The sequence below is a fragment of the Ammospiza caudacuta genome, chromosome 2 (assembly GCF_027887145.1).
Source record: "Ammospiza caudacuta isolate bAmmCau1 chromosome 2, bAmmCau1.pri, whole genome shotgun sequence".
Classification (NCBI taxonomy): domain Eukaryota; kingdom Metazoa; phylum Chordata; class Aves; order Passeriformes; family Passerellidae; genus Ammospiza; species Ammospiza caudacuta.
The window spans coordinates 82,701,003-82,709,958 of record NC_080594.1 but is presented as its reverse complement, the minus strand read 5'-3'; the positions used below and the strand labels follow the sequence as shown (position 1 = coordinate 82,709,958).

General features: G+C 42.0%; 1 protein-coding gene across 2 annotated transcripts in view; it reads left to right on the top strand.

Annotated features, from left to right (window-relative positions):
* Positions 1 to 379: 379 nt before the first annotated feature.
* The window catches only part of NALCN (sodium leak channel, non-selective), a 222,683-nt gene continuing 214,106 nt past the window's right edge, over positions 380 to 8,956 (top strand). For both annotated transcript variants that reach the window (XM_058824922.1, XM_058824921.1), the window contains exon 1: positions 380 to 409. The gene's annotated coding sequence lies outside the window, so the exon portion shown is untranslated. The remainder of the gene's footprint in view (positions 410 to 8,956) is intronic.

The window sequence follows — 8,956 nt, the reverse complement described above, 5'->3', positions numbered from 1 at the left end:
CCGACGGGCTGCGGCCCGTGCCGGGCACCCCTCGTGTGTTTCGGGGCGCAGCGAGCACAGTTCCAGCCGCTGTGGGGGTGATCTGCGAGACGGGACCGCCGCGGGGATCACCCCCCAGGTGGCGGCGGGGCCGCTAAGCCACCTCTCTTCGCAGCCGGGTTCGTGAGTACGGCGGGGATCTGTTTGTTCCGAGGCGCCCGTGCGCGGTCGGCACCGTCTCCTCCGCACCTGCTCCCTCCCCGCCCGCCCCCGCCGCCGTTGCCGAGAGACTGAACGCGGCCGCCGCCGGGCGGGCCCCGCCGCCCCGATCCATCGCGGGGAGGGCGGCGTGCGAGGCTGGCACGGCACCGCAACGCCCGCACACCCGCGGGGGCCGCTCCCGACCGCGCCATGAAGGGAGATGCTGGCGGTAGGTCGGAGGCGGCGGGAGCGGCTCGCTGCCGCAGCGCGCTGGGGCCCCGCGCCTCCCCGCCCCCCTCCACGGCCCCTCGGTGCCGGCGGCCGCCGCGGCTGTGCCGGGAACGCTGGCGGCTCCCAGGGAAGGAACGGGCGCGGCCAGAGGCCCGCCTGGCTCCGCGGCAGGGGAAGGGGCGGCGGCGCCCTCCGCATCGCCCGCCCCGGCCGTCCTTCCCCGCGGTGGGAGGGGGCGCTCCGGGCCGGCCGCCGCCGGCCTCCCCCGCCGCCCGGGGCCCTCCGCAGCCCCGTCACTGAGGCAGAGCGGGGCCGTGCGGCCAACAGGCCTCTTCGGGGGGCACTCATTTCATGGGGTGCCTGGGGATGGGCACGGGGGTGGCCGCGGAGAGCTCCCTCAGGGGCTGCGGGTTTGGCGTGGTTGGAGGGAGCGATGTTCCCAGGCCTGGGCTAAATCTATTTAACGTGCAGTGTCACTGGTTCGTACATCGAATAGAGATACTTAATACTTTTTTATTATTGACATCTTTTTGTTTTAATACTCTCAGTAAAATCAGAGATGTATTTCGAGAAAGGATCAAGGTTTCTTAATGTGCAAACGTGGCTTTTAAGTCAGCTATGATTTGGTAGGTTAACTGTTGTTGCATCCAGGCAAATATTTACACCGAGGAAACACTAACTAAATGCTGTTTGAGTCTTTTGTGTTCATCTTAAACATCATCAATTTCCTGGTTCATTTCATTGCTTGTTTTCGTTTTCATTTCCTTTCCCAGCAGCCCCGTTCCACCTGCCCTTTGAGTGACCAACAGAGAAATTGTACATATTAACAATGAACTATGCTCTGCTGCTTTAATCACAAAAGCTGAAGTTTCTTAACTTCAGGAAGGGGATGAGAAATCACATTTATTTGAGTTGGTCTAACTGGATGCTAGACTGGATGCTAGAAGTCTCCAGCTGTCTTCAAGTATTTACATATACCTTTGGAGACTTGTAGCAACAGTTGAATTTGTTTTCATTTGGTGTGTTGTTTTGTTGTGGATTTTTTGTTTTACCGTTTGAGCTTGGTTACTTTCAAAACTGTAACAATTTGTACAAAACTGTATAATTTGTGCTTTAGTCTTCCTGTTTGGTGCATCTGTTTTATTTTACTCTGAAATGTGGTCCATCACAGTTCATTGAGCTATATCACCTGGAAATATAACTTACTCTGCTTTGACTTATTTCCAGCTCCAGGACGCTGCTGGTACCATGAGCACCATGTAGATCTATCTGTGTGGCATTCATCCAAACGTGTCTTTGAGTCAAATGCATTTTGTGTCTTAAACCTTCACAGTAGAGGATGAATACTCTCACACTGTGTTGTAGGGAGTAATGGGCTGCTGGACCTGGCCCTAAAAGACTTCTGCAGATGAGAATGTCTTCTTGAGGCATGAATAGCTCATGGTGAGATAGAACTGGTTCTGGCTTCTGGGGAGTTTGGTTTCCTCCCCACCTGCTTAGGCGTTTAGGAGTTCAGTCTGTTACAAATAAGATGTGTTTATGAGGAAAATAGAGGTGTTGCATTAAAAAATAATTTTTACTGCGTTACTAATAGAATGCTTGAATGGTTGGATCTCCTGTAGGTTTTGAGCACAAAATCTTTTGGGGATAAAGAGCAAAGTCAGCCTAATCTGAGTGTTACAGATTAAATCATATTTTCTTTCCCTTTAAACCTTTCTCTCTTCTCCCTTTCATTACCTTCATAGCATCTTTTATTTCAACAGAAGTTTCCTGGATCGGCTAAATAGTGATAAACATCTTGCTTTGCAAAATACCAGTCCTAAATTATAGTTGCAAATTTTCTTGATTGTACTAGGTAATTTCTTTTTCCTTTCTCTATTTTCTGTGATATATTAATCTTTTATTACTTTTTTTTTTTCCCTTCATGGTGAGGACAATTAAGTAGTGAAACAGATTGCTCAAAAAACCTTCCTTGCTGGCGATTTTCAAGTCTAGACTGGAGTAACCTGAGTAAACTGCAATAGCCTGGGCTGCCACCAGAGTTGATGATGCTTGAGCAGGAGGTACAGTTGGAGACCTTCTGAGATCATAGAACCAAATAATGGTTTGGGTTGTAAGGGACCTTAAAGATGATCTAGTTCCAGCCCCACTGCTCTGGGCAGGGACAACTTCCACTAGACAAGATTGCTCAAAGCCCTATCCAGCCTGGCCTTGAGTACTGACAGGGATGGGACATCCACAGCTTCTCTGGGAAACCTGTTCCTGTGCCTCACCACCCTCATAGTGAAGAATTTCTTTCTAATATCTAATCTAAACTTAGCACTATGTATCCTTGTGAAAAGTCCCTCCCCAGGGACTGTAACACCCTTTAGGTACTGGAAAACTGCTCTAAGGTCTCCCTGGAGCTTTCTCCAGGCCAAGCAGCTCCAACTCTCTCAGCCTGTCTTCATAGGAGAGGTGCCCCAGCCCGTCTTTGTGGCCTCTTCTGGACTAATTCCAACAGATCAATGTCTTGTGTTGCAGGCCCTGGAACTGGGCCTCTGGAGAACCTAGATGGAGACTCACAAGAGCAGAGCTGAGGTCCTTCCAACTTGAACTGGCTTATGATTCTATGAACTCAGTTTTCCTTTCTGTTTTTTTTCTTCCCTCCAAAATAAAGCATTCGCGTTCAGTACGTAAAGTACCAGAGGTTATGGTGCCACTTCTAGGAACTGCCCTGCAGCAAGGGCATGTCAATTAGTTTGTTTCAAAGGGAAGATAAGAAGATATGAAAAGAAAAAGTCCTAATTTTGTTTTCGGGACTTCAAGTTTAGGATATATAGGCATTAGAATTTTTGCTGGCAGTTTCTTAAAGGATAGAAAAGAAAGAATTTGGCAAGAAAAGATGATCTAGAATATGTCCGTTTCTTTAATAATTATTTTAGCAAAGAATATAACAAATCTAAAAGAATATAACCACCATTTATTTTAATTTTCATGTATTTAAACAGTGAGAAGATGGATATACAAGGTTCTAGCATGTAATTAATGATTCAAAAAAATCCCAGAAACATTAAATTAATCACTTAAGCAGGCATGCTGCCAGCCATCTGCCTACAGAGAAGCTCCTTTCCATCCACGTATCATTCTGGGAAGGAATTCCTTCCTTTAAACCTTGAAAAATTGATCCACAGTACTCAGAGCATGTTACTGAATGTGGGATATTATAAAGAGAGGATGGCTTGCTCCTTGAACCACTCAATCAATGACATGGTACTGCCTGTCCCCTTATGTTCACAAAGGGTTAAACACAAAGGGTTAAACCAGCATGATTCTTACTAAGGATGTTGCTATGTGTCTTTTTGTCAGCAATGGGCTCATGTATTTCTATAAATCACATTGCAGCTGACTGATCTTAGGTCAGCAAATGGTGGGGAAGTGGCTCACAGTCCAAGTGAACTTTCAGAGTAAACCAGCTGTTAAACTCTGCAGATGTATTTGGGAAGGAAGTACACAGCCATTAGAGTTTTCTATGTACTTTATATTTTATATGATTACTGTTCATTCAGTGGCCGTCATAACGCTTCAGCATTTTATCAGCCATTCTGACAGTTTAATTGTAGAACTTGGAAAGCTATTGTGTTATCCAGTCATGCCAACAACCAGCCTGTTATGGGTAGGTGGAGGGTGCTCACCAGTCTTGGTTTCCACTGGAAAGCAAAAGCTGGCTACTGGTACAGGGAAGTAGCTGCTTCATGCTTGGATGTGTTCCAGCTTTGGGATACATGGGGAGTTGGGACTTTGAAATGTGAGAGTGTACTTGTTCTTTACTACAAAGGTCATTTTGGTGTACCTGGATCTCTATTTTGTATGTAAATGAAGTGTCATGGAATGTAATCATCTTCAGTTGTTCTGGCTTTTTTTTTTTTTTTTTTTTTTTTAACTCAACCAAATCTCTTAATTAAAAAAGTGTGGAAATGTGGAAAAGCTAAGCAATTCTATTCCAAATTAAAAAGTTTTGTTTGTGGCTGCATCACTGCACCATGTACATGTATGTGTAATTTCTTCAGAATTGTATATTGCGGATGTTAGAAGGGTTAAAGAGAACAACATTATGTGACAGTAACAATAGACTCTATATCTGACTCACAAGAGATCTGCCTTTGTATGCAATGAGAGATTTGATTCTGCTTGCTGGGTGTTATTTTGGTGACATCTGAAAGGAACAATTTATGTGTAAGAAATAAATATTGTAAGAGCATTGTCCTTAGCTGATAATAAGACAAAACACAGGAAGTGCATTGCAAGCAAAAAGCTGAAGTCTGAACATCTGCCTGTTTTCAGACTAGATGTTCTTACATTGGCAGCCTCAAGCAATTTTTAAACTTTTCTCGGTTTTGAACCTCAGTCCTTTGATTTTTGGTCTGGGATCCTGTTAGTAAGTACAAGATACTATCAGTCATTCTTTCCTACATGTATCCAAATTGTTTGAAAATTTGAATGTAACTATTTTTAGAATATTTCCTTCAGTGTACCTTCTTTGTGAGGAAACAGCTTTGTTTTTAGTAAATACTAAAATTTGGTCAGTTATTAGCAGTATATCATGCTTAAATAACAAAGACGTCTTTCAGAACATTTCATCAGTTACAATAGTGATGCCATGCAGAGAAAAAATACTGAAATAAGCTCTTACTTGAAATTAGTTATGAGTTAATAGCATCTGTGGTGGCATGTGCCTTGTGATTGTATCTACTGGAATACTGTCTTTACCCTTCTGAAATAAACAGATCTGTACTGTTGTATATGCAGCTTGCTCACTTCAGATTTTTGCTACATGAAAACAAATGCTGAATGCCATTTAACTGTACCCATACCCAAAATCAGGGATGGAAGAAGCAGTGGATGCAGGGAGCAGGCAATAGAGAAACAGTGTCAATTTGCTAAGAAGGAAAGGAGAAGGCTGTGATGAAAGAATGGGAACTTACATTTTTCCTATAACCATGTAATGCATACTGAAGTTAAGAGCAATCAATTTCTTTAAGGTAACCTGTACTTTAAAGCTTTTTTTATGTATAATATGGAAATGGGGTTTTGTCATCATGCTATGTGTATGGGTGTTCACGTCATCTTCCTGTTGCCCATTTCAGCTCTCTCATTTGTAATTATTGTCTTGAAGTGTGTGCCACTTTCTGTGTCCCTGCTCTGGGAGAAGCTGGAAGCAGTGTTGACATTTTCAAAGAGAAAATTGAAGAGAATGCTTGTAGGTGGCCTGCCTTGGGAGGACCTTCAGGCAGTGCTCACATGATCTTACGTGACAAAGTCAATAGACAGTGAGAAAAAAAGTATGTTGAAAGCCAGGCATAGCTGATTCCAAGGATTTTTCTGATTTTTGAATTCTCTGTAAGTTGTAGGAATATCTGCTTTGTTTTCCTGTTGATATTTCAGTGAAGTAATTTTTCAGCTGCCTTCTTTATCAGCCAGAGCCTTTATAAGCATGTTTTCTGACTTTGTGGTAGAGATCTTTTGAGCAGATTATGCTATACACAGTGAGCTTGCTTTATAAGCAAGACTCAGATTTCTCAGCTTTTGATGTTGTGGAGGATCAGCTACTTTTTAAAATTTGTCTTTTGATTTTTTTAGGAACTGCATATTTCCATCAGAAGAAGTGTCTTGCACTTAGTGGGAATATTGCAAACTGGGTCATATCTTCTTCTAACTCTTTTTTTTTTCCCAAGTGCACAGTGGGTCTTATGTTCACCCCAGCCATTGCCCTGGCATACTTTCATTTCAGCGGAAGCTGCAAATTTAGTGGGTGGGGGTGGTTTAGAAAATGTAGAGGTTGCAGAACATGCCTGCAAGTTCAGAGATACAAAGTAAGAGAACAAGGCTGCCCTAATGGATCTGAGAGGCTCAGAGAGTTAGTAATATTCTGTTTAGTTTTATTTCTTTTAATTTGCCTTTTCTTCTAAAAATAGAGGAGAAATTTAAAACACTGAAAAGGTTGACACTTGCAATGTGAATTTTCATTGCTGCTATAAAGAAGGCACTGCAAAGAAATGTGAAGTGGTTGTAGCCCCAAAACTCCATGACATTTTCCTGTCTTAAGAGCCTGTCTTCGCCCTGCACCCAGTATGTCTTAAAAACACTGCAGCTAGAAATACATCCTAGGGAATGTATTTAGCCTTTCACATTAATAACAGGTTGTGATCAAAGAAAGACCTAATGACGTATGTCAGAATCAATGCAGGAACTGCAGGGGTGGATTTGTACCAGGGTTAGGGAGGGCCACATCCTCCCCATTGGCACAGCTTGGTGCGCTGCTCGCTGCGTCACACGCTGGAAGGAGCTCATGCACAGCTCCCCTTCTCTCCATCCTTCAGCTGGTTCCTCCCTGAAGAAACAAGTGCAAAAGGGATTAGCAGTTCAAGGGTTAAAATTCTTTACAGACATGGCAGAGTTCCAAAACTGCAGCGCATGGAAAAGTGTGTGTTCCTTGGTAAAATAAAAGTAGTGAGAACAGCAAAAACCGTTGCATAAAAGCTTGAAAGCAACTATACTCTAGTTCAAATAATCTTGCTAAAGACCATTTACAAAATATTATTCATCTGTCATCTTCATTCTGAATTTTTGTGTGCATTTCTGGTCATTTCAAGTAGGGAAGTAAGCAAGCTGATTCTTTTATTCCATAACATTTCCTCCCTTCCATTTGGTTTTATATACGTGGAGATTTGTTTATTCAAGGCTGCCTCATAAAAATAAGAATTCTAATCTCTTTAGTCACAACACTGATTAGCTGAGTTGGTCAGAGCATGGTGCCAGTAATGCCAAAGCTGTGGATTTGATATCCATATGTGCCATTCACTTAAGAGTTTGAATTGATGATCTTCTGGGTCCCTTCCAACTCAGAATATTCTGTGATTTCTGTGATTTTAGTACGTGAACTGAATCCATTATGGACATTTATTATGAACATCTAAAGTTCATGTTATTTTCTGTGCCTGGACAAATTAAAAATTACTCGAACAAACAAAGAGGCACTGGGTAAAAGGATAAGGGGGAATTTTATTAGAAGGGTACGGCTAATCTTCCTACACATCAAATATATAAATAAGCAATACTGAGAAAAGCATAAAAACAACATAGTCTTTCTAATAGACTGTTGAAAATTATTTGCTTTTTTTACCTAAATAGACATAGCTTGTTATTTAGACCATCATTTATTTAAAAAAAATAAATCTGTAAGTGGCTAAACAAAAATCAGTTTTTCATATCCTGAACCTTTTGTCATAATTATTGATTGCACTTATCTTATTAATTCTGTTTACTGCTACCTCTTTTCTTAAAAGATTACTAGAGCCCAGTAATGACCATTACCAGAAATAATAAACATAAAATTATTATTCTTTATTTAGCTTTTGAGTAACAATTTCAAAGGAACATATTTGTAAGAAACATTTTAGGCAGTGTTTTTTCCCCCTAAAGTTTTGGGAAATGCAGCTCCCAAGGCATTGCAGTAACTTCTTATTACTATGCTAAATGTAGCCATTTGGAGGTTTCATGCCCTCAAAAAGCACACCAGCAGCTCTGAGACTTGAAGCATTTCTGGTTGTGCTTTGGTCTAAGTAGAGAAAAAAGGTCAGTCCATTACACTGGGAAATAAATAGGAGAAAATGGAAAAAAATGCTGAAGAGGAGGAAGTAGTGAATTCAGGTACAAAACAAAAATAGAACATGAAGTTTGAGCATATACATGGAGAGAGCATGCAACCTCTGTGATTATTACTTCATTCTTCATTTGTTAGAGAAGGGTTATTAATATATAATATTAATTTTACAGTATTTGCATGTGTGTAGTGACAGCTTACCAGTTTTACTTATGCTAAGATTGCTGTGAATTGCCATTTGAAATGAATATATGTGTCAGAAATTGTCACTTATTTTGTGCATTTAGTTTATTTCTGTTTGTTTTTAAAAATCAGTTTTTGCATGATGTCAGCTCTTCCAGCTGGGAACATCAGTACAGGACCTCAGCCCTGTTACTGTGTGCTTTGTACAAAGACCAGTGGTTCAGGCTTGGTTTTACAGAGACAGGAACCGACCTCTTGAATCTGAAAGAGAACACAGAGCAGGGGTAGACTTTGAGGAAATTGGAATAAGATTAAGGGTTTACATTTGCCATAACAGCTGAAAAGAAGAGACAGAAAAGGATGCAAGCATAATGTTTGGACATGAAGCAGCAGCCCATGGGATGGAAAAGGCCAGCTGAGACCAAGTACATGGGCACTTCTGCAGTCGTGAGCCCACTATTGCCTCCAGCTAAATCGAGCACAGTGTTTCCTGCATTCTTGTTAGAGAATGTGTCATTGTGACACTTGTGGCTGTAATTACCAGGGCTTGTAGTGACAGGACAAGGGAGCAACAGAGTTAAACTGGAAAAGGGAAGATTCAGGGTAGACATAAGGAAAAAATTCTTCACAATGAAAGTGGTGAGACGTACAACCAGGCTGTTCAGAGAAGCTGTGGTAGCCCTATCATTGAAAAGTGGACAGGGCTTTCAGCAGCCTGAT